The sequence below is a fragment of the Chenopodium quinoa genome, unplaced genomic scaffold (assembly GCF_001683475.1).
Source record: "Chenopodium quinoa cultivar QQ74 unplaced genomic scaffold, ASM168347v1, whole genome shotgun sequence".
Taxonomy (NCBI): Eukaryota; Viridiplantae; Streptophyta; class Magnoliopsida; order Caryophyllales; family Amaranthaceae; genus Chenopodium; species Chenopodium quinoa.
The window spans coordinates 2,248,083-2,261,174 of record NW_018745068.1 but is presented as its reverse complement, the minus strand read 5'-3'; the positions used below and the strand labels follow the sequence as shown (position 1 = coordinate 2,261,174).

Here is a 13,092-nt window from a genome sequence, read left to right as displayed (position 1 = left end):
TTGTATGTAATTTCTACCTTGTACAATGCAACTGTGATTTGTTATGGCATTGGATTGACACCGACGAGCTACTATCCTTGCATCACTGTGTTACCGTTGCAGGCCCCCGACAATGCTACTGCACCAGCTCGAGAGTTTGTTATAGGTACTGTGGGTGGGTCGCATTTTATTCTTTTACAGCTTGATCAAGACCATCCGATTCCCCCAATTGCAGATGTTTTGTACCGGGCTCGTGAACCTAGTGTTATTGGATGGGAGCAACGATACCAGCGTAGAATTAGTTTGTGGGAAAGATTAGTTGCGTCATGATAGATGTAATGCGTTGTTCAAAACTTAAATAATGATGTTTGAATTTTTTATTATTATTATTATTATTATTATTATTATTGTTATTATTATTATTATTATTATTATTATTATTATTAGTAAAATGCCATAAAAAAAACACAAGTAACACTTGCAATATTTTAATACGAATAATAAAAGTGTCCCATTACAATAACCAAAACAAAATAATAAAAGTGTCAAACCAATAATTAAAGTGTTCAACTAAGAATAAAGGTGTCTAGCTAAACACAAATCATAACCCTCGCATAGCATCCCAATCACGAAGGGCCTGTGCAGCCATGGCCTTAGTTTCACGGGACATGGGCCCATGTGACTCAGCAAGTGCACGTTGTGTGAACTCAACGAAGCGACCAACCCACTGCAAACATTATAGAATGTTAAAAAATCAATTAAATTTCCAGATAATAAATACAAAACTAAAGGAAAATATACTTACATAATCAGTGTTGGTCCTCTCGAGGAGACCGCTGACCTGAGGTACGTCAGGGGGGTGATACACGAGGGTGAGAGTATCTCACCAACCATGGAATGTAATCGTCCGTGTATGCAGGACTGCCGCGACTGAGTCTAGTGTAGCAAGCCACTGGTAGACAATACGCAGCAAATGGAATAAAGCTCTCCCACATGTGTACGGACGTCTCAGCCGGGAACTCAACACTATACATCTTGACCTTCTCAGGCCTAATAAGGTACCTAGGTATACTCTGTATGAACCCAAGCTGTCTGACAACTCGATCGGGTATGTACGGCTCAATGATGCTGCGGTACCGTATAAATCCCGAGAACAAAGTCGTAGGAACAACACTGGCTGGGTCAGGTCCGTAAGGCAGCCAGTCAACCTACATAATCAAATAATATATTAGTCACATAAGAGTAAGGCGATACGAAACACAATTAATTAATGAATTTCATATTTACCTCAATGTCAGTCAACACGTCAAGTCGAGCACGAAAAGTAAAAAGCCGATCTGAGGTTTTCGGTGGCAAACCAACATCCCATAGCAATGCACGCACACGTCCAGGCTTCCTGGTCAGAGTGCCTTGCTGAGGGCGAAAGCATGGAAAATACTCATAAATCCACGCTTGAAGAAGCGTGAGACAACCAGAGATGGAATCACAATCTGCCCACGAGGCTTGTATTAACTGACGGTACAAAAACGCTAAAGTAGCAGAGCCCTATGAGTAGGAACTAGTGACAAATGTACCATCGACAGGCTGAAGCTCATGGATGAGTGATGGATGAAGTCTGTTACCACTCTTGTCCACAAAGAGTGATGAACCCAGTAAAATCCACATAAATGCCACCACAGAAATCTCAGGGGGCCTCTCAACATTGAATGTCGTCTCGACGACCCTCGAAGAAAGCGCGCCACTAGGCGCATAAGTGGGTTTACGTAACTCCTCAATAGGAAAATCCATCATGAACGAGCAATACTGTCGTAACTGTAGGGGGTCCATAACAGTAGAAACCATAGTACCATCTACAGAGATCCCAAGAATATGATACACGTCATGTAACATGATCGTCATCTCACCGAACGGCAAATGAAAATTGTTAGTATCTGGCTGCCATCTCTCCACGAACGCTGAAATCAAAGGCCAGTCAAGGTGCTGATAGAGCTGTCAATTCGGGTAAACAGGTCGGGTTTGGGTCGGGTAAGTGTGGGTCGGGTCAATTCGGGTCGGGTCATTTCGGGTTAATGTCGTAACCTATACGGGTCGGTTTTGGGTTGGGTCATGCTTGAGTCGGGTAACGACGGGTCATACATCTTATCGGGTTTGGGTCGAGTTTAGATCGGGTTAATAACAGGTCAGGTTACATTTGGGTCGGGTGAATAATAGGTCGGGTTTAATTCGGGTTTTCACGGGTTAAAACGGGTTAGGGTCATTCTCGGGTTCGATTCGGGTTCGGTTCAAGTCAATAATTTGCGGGTTATAATCAGGTCGGGTCATTCTCGGGTTTGAGTCGGGTTCGGTTCAAGTCAATAATTTGCGTATTATAATCAGGTCGGGTCATTTCCAAGTCGGGTCATTCTCGGGTTCAAGTCGGGTTCGGTTCAAGTCAATTATTTGCGGATTACAATCAGGTCGGGTCATTTACAAGCGGGTCATGTTCGGGTTCAAGTCGGGTTTGGTTCAAGTAAAAAAATTGCTAGTTATAATCAGGTCGGATTATAATATGGTTATAATCCAAGTCAGGTCATTTTCGGGTTCGGGTTCGGGTCTCAAATATTGGGTTAATCTGGGTATCGGGTTGATTTCAGGTCGGGTTCGGGTACGTTTTTTGGGTCGGTTTGTTAACAGTTCATGTAATGACATTCACGTTTAATCATTATCAATTACTTCATTTATTGTAAGAGAAATAATTTCAAATAAGTTTAAATTCGAGGTAATAAGTTCTAATAAGTTTAAATAAGATCTACATAATAAGTTCATATTAATTCCAATAAGATAGGTTTAGTTTAGATTTTTAGAAGATAAGTTCAAACCCTATTCTAGTCTATTCACATTGATTCCAATCATTTTAGGGATAACAATTTCAAATAAGTTCATATTCGAGATGACATGTTTAGATAAAATACAATAAGTTCATATAAATTCGGATAAAATAGATTTAGTTCAGATAAGTTAAAATACAATAAGTTTTTTTTTTCTAAACTTATTTTATTTGAAAGTATCTAAACTTATTTATTTTTTATAAGTTCATATCCGAGTTCACGTTTTTTTTTAATGGCATTTTTTTAAAAACATTTAAATAAGATTAAATAGGCAAATGAATAATAAAATTAGAAAAATAAAAGACCAATAAAAGCCTTTTAACAGCTCTAGTTCGGGTCACCACTTTCTCGAGTCCAGACAAGTCAAGTCATGATCGGGTACAGGTAAATGATTTGGGTCAGATTATCATCGGGTCATTGTCATATACTCATGCTCGCATTCAATCATTATCACATTCAATTCAAACATTATCCGAAATTATTATTTCTTTTAACTTTTTTTTATTTGAATTTTTTTTTTATTATTTTTTTTTATTATAAAATATAAGATAAAACAAACAAGCCTAAGATCAAATAGTATTCGTAAATCGTAATTGACTACATTAATGCACATGCACCTACAAAGTAGTAGTATTCGTAAACCATAGTTGCTTAATTGAAATATAGAATGAACTTGCACCTAAAAAGTAGTAGTATTCGTAAATCCTAATTACTAAATTTAAATAAAGAGGCACATGCATCCAAAAAGTAGTGGTATTCATAAATTTTTATAGGTTTTTTTGAGACATATAAATTGTAATACATTTGATAATAGAGAATTTTATTGAAAATATTTGAATATGCTTAAATAGGAAAATAACTCATAGAATTAGGGAAAAAAAAAAGAATATGATGTAATCCTAGATTGCTAGTTAATTTCGGGTCAATAACAAGTCGGGTTGATTTCGGGTCGGGTTAGTGACAGATCGGGTTGAATTTCGGGTCGGGTTAGTAATAGGTTGGGTTAAATTCGGGTCGGGTTAGGAATAGGTTGGGTTGATTTCAGGTCGGGTTAAATTCGGGTTTTGACTGGTTAAAATAGGTTTGGGTCAATTTCGGTTCAGGTCGGGTTCGGTTCAAGTCAATATTTTACGGGTTATATTCGAGTCGGGTCATCTCCAGGTCGGTTCATGTTCAGGTTCGGGTCATCATTTTTCCGGGTTTAGACGGGTCGGTTAATAATCGGATTCGGGTCGGTATTTCGGGTCGGGTCAGCTTTTGACAGCTCTAGGTGCTGATACATAATGCCAGGAAGATGTGATAGCCCGCTCTGATCTATCGGGGCTAATGTCTCTTGTAATAACGACTGTCGCAACTGATCCAATGCAGTGCACATCTTTCTCCTACTCATACATCTCAAAACACCTCGCTCCACACCACCCCAAATCGCAGCTGCGACATGACCACCATAGCTAGGAATGATGCTTCCATCCTCTGGACCGCCGGCCATCGGCGTAGTCACTAACCAGCTGTCCTGTACCGGAGTCCGACTACGACCAGTCTCCTAAGTACTAACAAATCTCCCACCGGCACCCCTATACGTATGAACAATGTCATCAGGCTCCTCCTCGTCATCATTGTCATCGCCTGATAAACCCTGACCTCCTCTGTACGAGTACTCGGGGCCCGGTGACTCAGTCTCCTCATGCTCAGACTCGAAACCCGAACCCGACCTAACCCCCTGAGACCCCGAATGATGATCCTGTGCCTCGGAGGTCGAACTCGCCATGCAACCATCGGGGACTGGTGCCGTCTCGGTGCGAGGCTGAAGACGATAGCGGTCTCTCTCCCTCCTAACTGACGCGTTCAAGCGCCGTGATAAAGCGTGTCATGTTCCCGAACCCTCAATCTTAATTTTTTCAAAAGAAAATAGAAATAAGCTAAACTTTAGTTCAAAATAATAATAATAATAATAATAATAATAATAATAATAATAATAATTTTTTGCTTTTCATGGAAAACAAAAGTAATTATCCAACAAAACTCCTACTGGATCAACTATGTCCTACAAACCCCTGGAAATTGATCGAGTTTTTTTGTAAAAAAAAAATTGATAAAAAAATTACCCATACAGCAGAACATCAAAGCCAAAACAAGCAAAAAAATCCCCCTATAGCTCTCTACTTACATGATTACATTGATCCGAGTAAACATTACAACTAAATACACACCTATACATTAGCACAAAAGTTCCAATTCAATGCAACTGCCAATTCTCTCTAAACCTGATATCAATTAAGTACTTTGGAGCAAGTCTACCTGATGCTAATTATAATCCTAAGTCCTAACTCATAGTTTGTGCAGATCAACCAACCATTCACAGCTAATTTTGCAAAATATGAGTAGCATATGCAAATTTTTGATTCAGTTACATTTTCAGAGTATATCATAGAAATACATTATAAATACTACAATAATAATTCATGAAAAAAACAAAAAAAAAAGCACATCAGTGCTGCAGTTTGTGATTAAAAAACACACACTGATTATTGTAAGCAGAATTGCAGAAAACTTCAAATCTACGCTTCAATGAGTAGTCCTTGTAAGTTGTAACTAAGGACTAGTCACAAAATGCACTGCAGAAGGATCAAAGAAATGGCAGCACAAGTTTTTGGACAGTAAATCCCCTATCTCACTTTCCAACTTACAGTACTAGTCTACTAGAGAAACAATGGCTGAAATTAAGGTTAGTAATATTATAATAAATCAATTTTACTAAGCATCCACACATATTAATATATTATACTAATTATACTCTCTGTCTATAACTATGCCAAAGTCTACATTTCAATATTCTAGATTTTTGTATTGTTTTCCAAACAGCTGTAGTTATGGATTCAATTCTTTGTCACCCAGACTCACTCAATAATAAAGCACCACATATATCCTGGGTGAAAACTATTCAGGACTAAATCACCATATATGTAATTCTTAATTCGCAATTTCAACTAATTCATCAAAAAATTGCTTACAGGGGGGACCGTCAATGTAGCCATTGGTATAACACTCACAATATTGCCCTACTAATCTCAAGTATGCACAGGGGTTTATATGATAAAAGTCACCCTCCATTCCTATTTCATAATTAAGAATTAGTCCGACAACCAAAGAAAAGAATGATTCCAGGATTCACCAACCCATTTACTGCAATGACAACTAAAGAACTCCAGCAATGCACTCAATAGCAACCTCAAAGTGAGAAGATAAAGCCGTTCGTGGTTCGCCTAGAATTTTCGAATGAACCCCAGGAGATCCGAAATTTTCGGGCGTTCATTCGTGGTTCGCCTGGAATTTTCGAATGAACCGCCGGAGATCCGAAATTTCCGGGCGTTCGTAGCCTGGAGATCTGGGAGTTCCTCAAAATCGTCGGAAAAAAAAAAAGTCAACTTACCTGTTCACCGGTGACGACTTCCTTGTCTTTGCTATTTCCCGACATATGCGCCTCCCTTGTAGCGTCGACGCCAAGATTAAAAAAAAAAATATTCTTGGTGGTTGAATTTGGTGGTAACCGGTGGCGGTGGTGGTTGATTTTGGGGGTTGAATTTGGGTGAAAGATAAAGGTGGGTGAAAAGGGTGAAGAGAGAGAAAGGTAAAAATAAAAAAAAAAAGAGTTTTGATGAGTTATTTAAGGGAGGGGTATATCAGTATGTTTAATTTAAAATATGGGCGTTATCCGGTAAATACCGGACGTGAATTAGTAACCCCCTAAAGAAATTCACAAATTAAATATATTAAAGAAAGGTTATTCAAAATTATGTAATACTAAAAGAGAAAAAAAAAACCAACTTTTAATCACAAATTGCATCAGTAGAATAATAAAACTACTCAAATTAATATATGCAGATCAACAAAGTCTTTATTTCAAAACAATTAATATATTAAAGAACAACGAATTTTTCCTGTAATTTAAATTTCTTAATTTGTAAGTTTTTCACAACAAATTTCACTTAAAATCCTAAACGAGTAACAATTCAACAACTATAATACCCCTTATAAATCAAGCTCAAATTTAAAGCCAAAACCAATTAGGATTTAAGGAAAAAAAGAGAGTAATAAGCTAATTAAACATTCAAACTAATAAATTAACAAGGAAAAAAGTATACCCAATTGAGTAATAAGCTAATTAAACAATCAAACTAATAAATTAACAAGGAAAATAATATACCCAAATACCCAATTCAAAATTAAAATCGAATAATAAACTCAGAAAAAAAAAAATTAATAAAACCAACACTCAAGGGAAGAAAAAAAAAACCGAGAAAAAAAATGCTAACTTTTGAAGTTTTGTACTTTAATAACACCTAATTAATCAACATTTAAAACCAATTGGGAAAATTCGAGCATAGATCAAGAAAAATTCAAACATAAGATGCGGAAAATTCAACATAGATAAAAAAAAAAAATTCGAACAAAGTTTTTGAAAAATTGACAATAAAATGATAGAATTAGATTTTTTTTTATGATTTGGTTCAAGTATTACATCTGAATTAAACAAAAAAAAAAAAACCGTCGCCGGAAGTATAGTGGATTTGGTTCAAGTATAGTGGAGATTTTGAAATTAGGTTTTCATATAAAACGAAAATCAGCTGAAAAGGAGCGTCGAAGATGGTGGACGCCGCGATTTTCCGGCCGGCGATGACTTCAAACCAGAGGAGAGCATTTGACGGGTACTCGTTCCAATAACGTTATTGGTTTGGTTACCCGATAACCGTTAAGGGTAAAACCGATACCCGAAACTGTCCGATAAGGTTCGGGTACCCGTAAATTCAGATAACCGAAAATACGGGTATCCGAACAAAATATCCGAACCGAACCAATAAGCTGACTTTATATTTTTGGGTCTTTTAATTTATTTAACACATGCTTTACAATTGGATTTTAGATGTTTTTACTATTTTTTTTACCTGATTGGCTGATATTGAACCTGAATACACAAATAAAAAGAATGATTACAACTATAAAAATTCATCATCGCCGCCTTCTGCTTTGGCAGCCTACCTGTAACACTCTAGAAATTTCTTTCCTTTAAAATACCTATTTTGCCCTTTTTAAAATACGAAAAAGGAAAATCTAAGACATTACCGCCACCGTGAAAACGGCTAAGGAAAATATCAAAGACTCACACACAACGGAAGACTACTTTTAAAACCATTTAAAAACAAGTCAACTTAAAAGTCAACCAAACGAAAGTAAAAGTCAAACTAATTCAAACAAAGGCAACCTACAACTTGAAACCACTGTATGCTCTTAAAACCCAATCAATATTTAAAACCTTTGCGTTGGTCTCATGATCATAACAAAATAAATAATATTCAAAGCAAATAAAACATATCATATTCTTATGAGAACTAAGCATGATTCGCTCTTCACTCATGCCCTTCATGAATATGCTTCATCACCTGAAAAATTTCTCTCTACTTGTCCCCACTACTGGCCATTAGAAATAGGTCGTCGTAGGGCCAAGGTAAAGACAAGGTCAAACAAACATACAAACACACAATCAGCAAAGCTGAGTACATAAGCATAATAAAACACACTAACATGCTTTCATCCTAACATCACATAACTTACCATGTAGCACTTGTTTACAAGCATGCAAAACATCAAACACCTAACTAGACCACTATCAATGTTCATTTAATTTTGATTACACATCGAACGGGTTTCCAACCAAATCCTTGCCTCAAATAAATTGAGGTAAACTACACCGGGAGCTAACCGAGTAGGCAAATGTCACATAAAGTGACTGGACGTCCTGCGCATAATAATAATAAAAAGGAAAATATAGCGTCCTGTACTCCCAGTAGAAGTTATGGTCAAATATAAAGTCGCATAACTCCCCCCATATGTTCATACTCAGGGTATATACGTTCCAAAAGTTTTGGTTTGTAAACTCTTTCACTTTACGTTATTTACATATTATTATTAGACTCGGTGATGACTCTCAAACCATAACACAATCAAACATTATCATTCATTCAAGCAATCAAACATACCAATTTAATTCTTGAATAATTAGTGACCACATAAATTTAATAGTTGAACCCTTTTTAATCTACCTCAGTGTCAAAGACACCTTAAACGCATAATTAATGCGCCGCAAATCCTATCCCTCGGTGGTAGAAACACCTTAAGTGCATATAAGCACCGCAATATAATTTATTCCTGTGTACTAAGACACTTAAATAGCTCCTTCCTCATGCTTATAGCATCAATAAAAATTATATGAACCATAATAAAATTCCCTTTTCATATTCCAAACCAAATTAAACATTTAGTTTAATTAAACATACTCTCCAACATGCCAATAATAAAAGTGTGGTTCATAACCAACATGCCAATATAATTAATACCAATCACCAATTCATCACAAATAATTCATACATCACAAATCATTCACCAATCATCAAATTCCAATCAACACCTATCATGATACTACTTGGAATTAACTAAACAAAGCCTAGCATGCTTCTACATATTCAAATAATTACTAAGTACGCGAACATACCTTGAATATGATTTCAATATCACCACGACTAAATAAAATCACTCACTTGAAAGTCTCCTACAAACCAAAATTATAAAGAAGTATTAATACCTCTTTCACACAAATTTCCAGCAATATATACTCTCTTTAAATCACTCATAAACCCTTTAAAATAATCTGAAATTTAATTTAAAACCCTTACTTTTATTCCCAATTAATGGGTAATTAAAAATCCTTTCAAGAAACTTAATTATAGCTTATATATAAAAATTCCAGCATTATTAAAACTTATAAAATTGCTGTAATTTAGTTTAAAAACATTAATTTCAATAGTTTCATCAATCACAATCAAATTCCATCAATAGACATTAATTTAGAAATCTAGGGTTTTAAATTTAGGGATTTTTAATTTAAAATAACATCTGAAAATTAAAATACAAAATACTTATTATTAAACATCTTAGAATCAACACAAAACCCAAAAACAATAATTATATTTAGGGTATATTTAATTTGAAATAAAAACAAATTTTATTTTTTTTGAACACCACTAGCGCACACAGCCACCATGGCTGGCTGCTGCTGCGCCGCCTGGTGGCTGCTGCTGCCGGCGAGGGCTGGTGGTGGTGGCTTCCGGCCGGTGGTGGTGTGTGGTGGTCGGCCGGTGCGTGTGGTGGTGTGTGGGTGGTGATTAAATAAATAAATTAAAGGGGAAGGGGAAAAATAAAATAAGAGGACAGAGAGAATTTACCTTTGGGTGCACTTCACCTTAGGCATATGATGGGTATTTATACCCTCTCTCATAACCTCCTACTTACTACCCTTAATAATCTCTTTCCTACTCAAACTATGATTTTGACTTTCTTTAAAACTTTGACTTTTAAAAATTTTCTTTTATAAAATAATATGCCCCAATATTTCCAAATCATAAATTAAAATATTTTCAAGATTATTAAATAATTAAAAATACACTTTTAATAAAAATTATTCTTTTTAAAATAATGAAAAACCCTAAATAATTCATTTTGAATTATTTAAATACTTTTTGATTAGGGGATTTTGCTCCCACCAATCGGAATGCGCTACGTGGACCAATCAGGTCCTTCCAAGTGTCCCCTAGTTGGAACTATCAGGGCTTGCCACGTGGCACGCGCTTATTCGTCCACCTTGGACCTGTTATGTCACGACATGTGGCATACTCCATGCCTAATGGAGAAACCGGCCACCCAGGCCCAACTTCCGAGGGAAGCCCAATCGGCCCTAGGTTTACCTAAACCTAGGATGGGCACGTTTCCCAAGGTTATAAATACCTCCCTTAATCCTCATTAAGGGAGATTACAAAAAGATTACGAAAAACATTACGGAACAAACACATTAATTACACACAGTAATAACCGGCTGATCTCGCTAACTAAGCAGATTACCTACATTAAACACTCTCACCTAGAGAGACCTAATCACTTTAATTTCCGCATTAATTACTCCTTAATCAGGTACTAACTTGACCGTTGGAGGCGGAGCTCATAGGAGTCTCCGTTATTTTGCAGGTACAGGCGTCCGGTTCCAGTCTCGGAATTGTAACTCTCCCGCAGGACATCAGAAAACCCCGAAACATCTGGCGCCGTCTGTGGGGAGAGTACTTCAGAGATGGCATCCAAGTCTGTACCGACTCCTGAAGAGAGGCGTCCCCTAGACGACCCTCAAGTCAGTCGGACCATGATACCGAAAGTGAATTTGAAGTTGAAGCTCATACAGCTTCAGACGGGACCCTAAGGGCCCGACGTACCCGTCATACCGAAAGGAGGGAACGGGAGCATCTTCAAACAGGAAGCGAGCCAGCAGGCGCACCGCCTGTTCGGCAACAGCCGACTGATGGGTCTGCTCCCATCACAAGGAACGAACTCATGAACTTCATGAGGGACTTCAAGGGAGAGATTCGAGAGATGATCAACAAGAAGTCGCCTGCTCCAGTCAAGGAGCAGTCGGCCAGGAAACCCTCCACTTCACTGAAGAGGAAGCCAGTTCAAGGGCGAGAGGCGACTCCACATCCTAAATCTAGGAAGCTGGAGCCACCTGCCCTTGATTTCACAAAATTCCGTTATCCTACAGGAAATAGGAAACCTGTTCGTCATATTCAGGCGGACGGGTCGAAGCAAACATTCACAGATGCTCGGCTACTGCTAGAGCAGAAGAAGAGTGACCGATTGTCAGAGTCGGCCTCTACTTCAAACTTTCAAGACAGTTTGCGAAATGCCTCGATGAGGCATACTCATTCGTACCATGAGAGTCAGTCAGGCGGCACCTCCCGTCAGTCCGGCTTTCATAGTGCCCAGGCGGTACCAAACTTACCATTTGTGCCGCAACAACAATATTTTTTGCAGCCACCTCCATTTGGTGGACCTGCAGCTAAAAACGTCCAACCTATGGACTGGCAGCTACGGTTGCTTAGACTTGGTGAACAGCCGTCGGCCTTCTCCAAGGAAATTACTGAAGCCGCTCAGCCGGCCAAAGTGAAAAATGTACTAGTAGGCGCCTATGACGACACTACTAACCCAGAAGACCATCTGATGGCATTCACCAACCTGATGTACCTTCAAGGGTTGGATGATCCCACTTGGTGCAAGTGTTTCCCAGCGACTCTCAAAGGAATCGCACAGCAATGGTTCGGCAACCTGCCGACTGGTTGTGTAAATAGCTTCAGGACGCTTGCTTACTTATTTGCCTCCAACTTCGCCATAAACATCCCTACGAAGAAAACGACCCTTGATTTGGGAACAATTCAGCAGGGCGAGAAGGAGGGGCTTCGTTCTTACATCAGGCGGTTTAACCTGATGAGAATACAGATTCAAGGGTTACCGGATGAGGTAGCTTATACTGACTTTTTCAGAGGTCTCAAAGACGGGTCTACCTTCAAATTTGATTTGGTTCGAAAAAGGGTGGCGACTCTTCAAGAGGCCTTGATTGAAGCAGAAGCCTATATACAGGCGACTGATCTTTGTACGATAAAACAGTCGGACAGGAAAAGGTTCGACAAAAGAGAAGGACGACAGAAGCAGTCGTCTAACAAAGATGAGAAAAGAAAAGAGGTCTGGGCGGCTGATTCCTCTAAACAGCCGGCCCAGAAAAAGAAAAAAGAATTCAAACCATACTCCCCAAAGTATGCGTTTAACCAGGATAACCAGTTTATCCTAAAAGAAATCAAGGGACGGATCTCAATTGAGAAGCCGGTCCCCATGAAGGGTTCTGCAAACAACCGGAACCAAGATAAATTTTGTGCTTATCATGATGACGTTGGTCATCACACCAATGACTGCATCAGTCTTATGCTGTACCTAGACCGCCTGGCTGAGCAAGGTGATCTTGACACTTATGTCAAGAAATCTACGGGGAACACTTCCTCAAAAAAGCAGTCGGCCAAAAAGAATCAGCAGGCCGACAGCTCTGATACAGATGATGCAGTCGTCTACACCATTGCAGGCGGCTTCTAGGAGGCGGCCCCACTATTAGGGGCAACAAAGATAATATAAGGCGGTTAGATGTAAATTCCGTTCACCAAGAACGGCCGTCCAAATATACATTTCCTGAGATTGTCATCACTGAAGAAGATCTAGGAGGGGTAAGGGGGCCGCATGACGACCCTCTCGTTATTGAATGTAAAGTGGCCAACCAGAGAGTTGGCCGAATCCTCATAGATACCGGAAGCTCCTCAGATCTCATCAG

At 38.5% G+C, this 13,092-nt stretch overlaps 1 long non-coding RNA gene across 1 annotated transcript; it reads right to left on the bottom strand.

Moving 5' to 3' along the window:
- Positions 1 to 438: 438 nt before the first annotated feature.
- On the bottom strand, positions 439 to 1,173 carry LOC110709437. Its single transcript, XR_002508936.1, has 2 exons — positions 785 to 1,173; positions 439 to 706 (listed from the first exon to the last, which is right to left on the bottom strand). It is a non-coding gene; the product is annotated as an uncharacterized LOC110709437 (long non-coding RNA).
- Between the last annotated feature and the right edge of the window lie 11,919 nt (positions 1,174 to 13,092).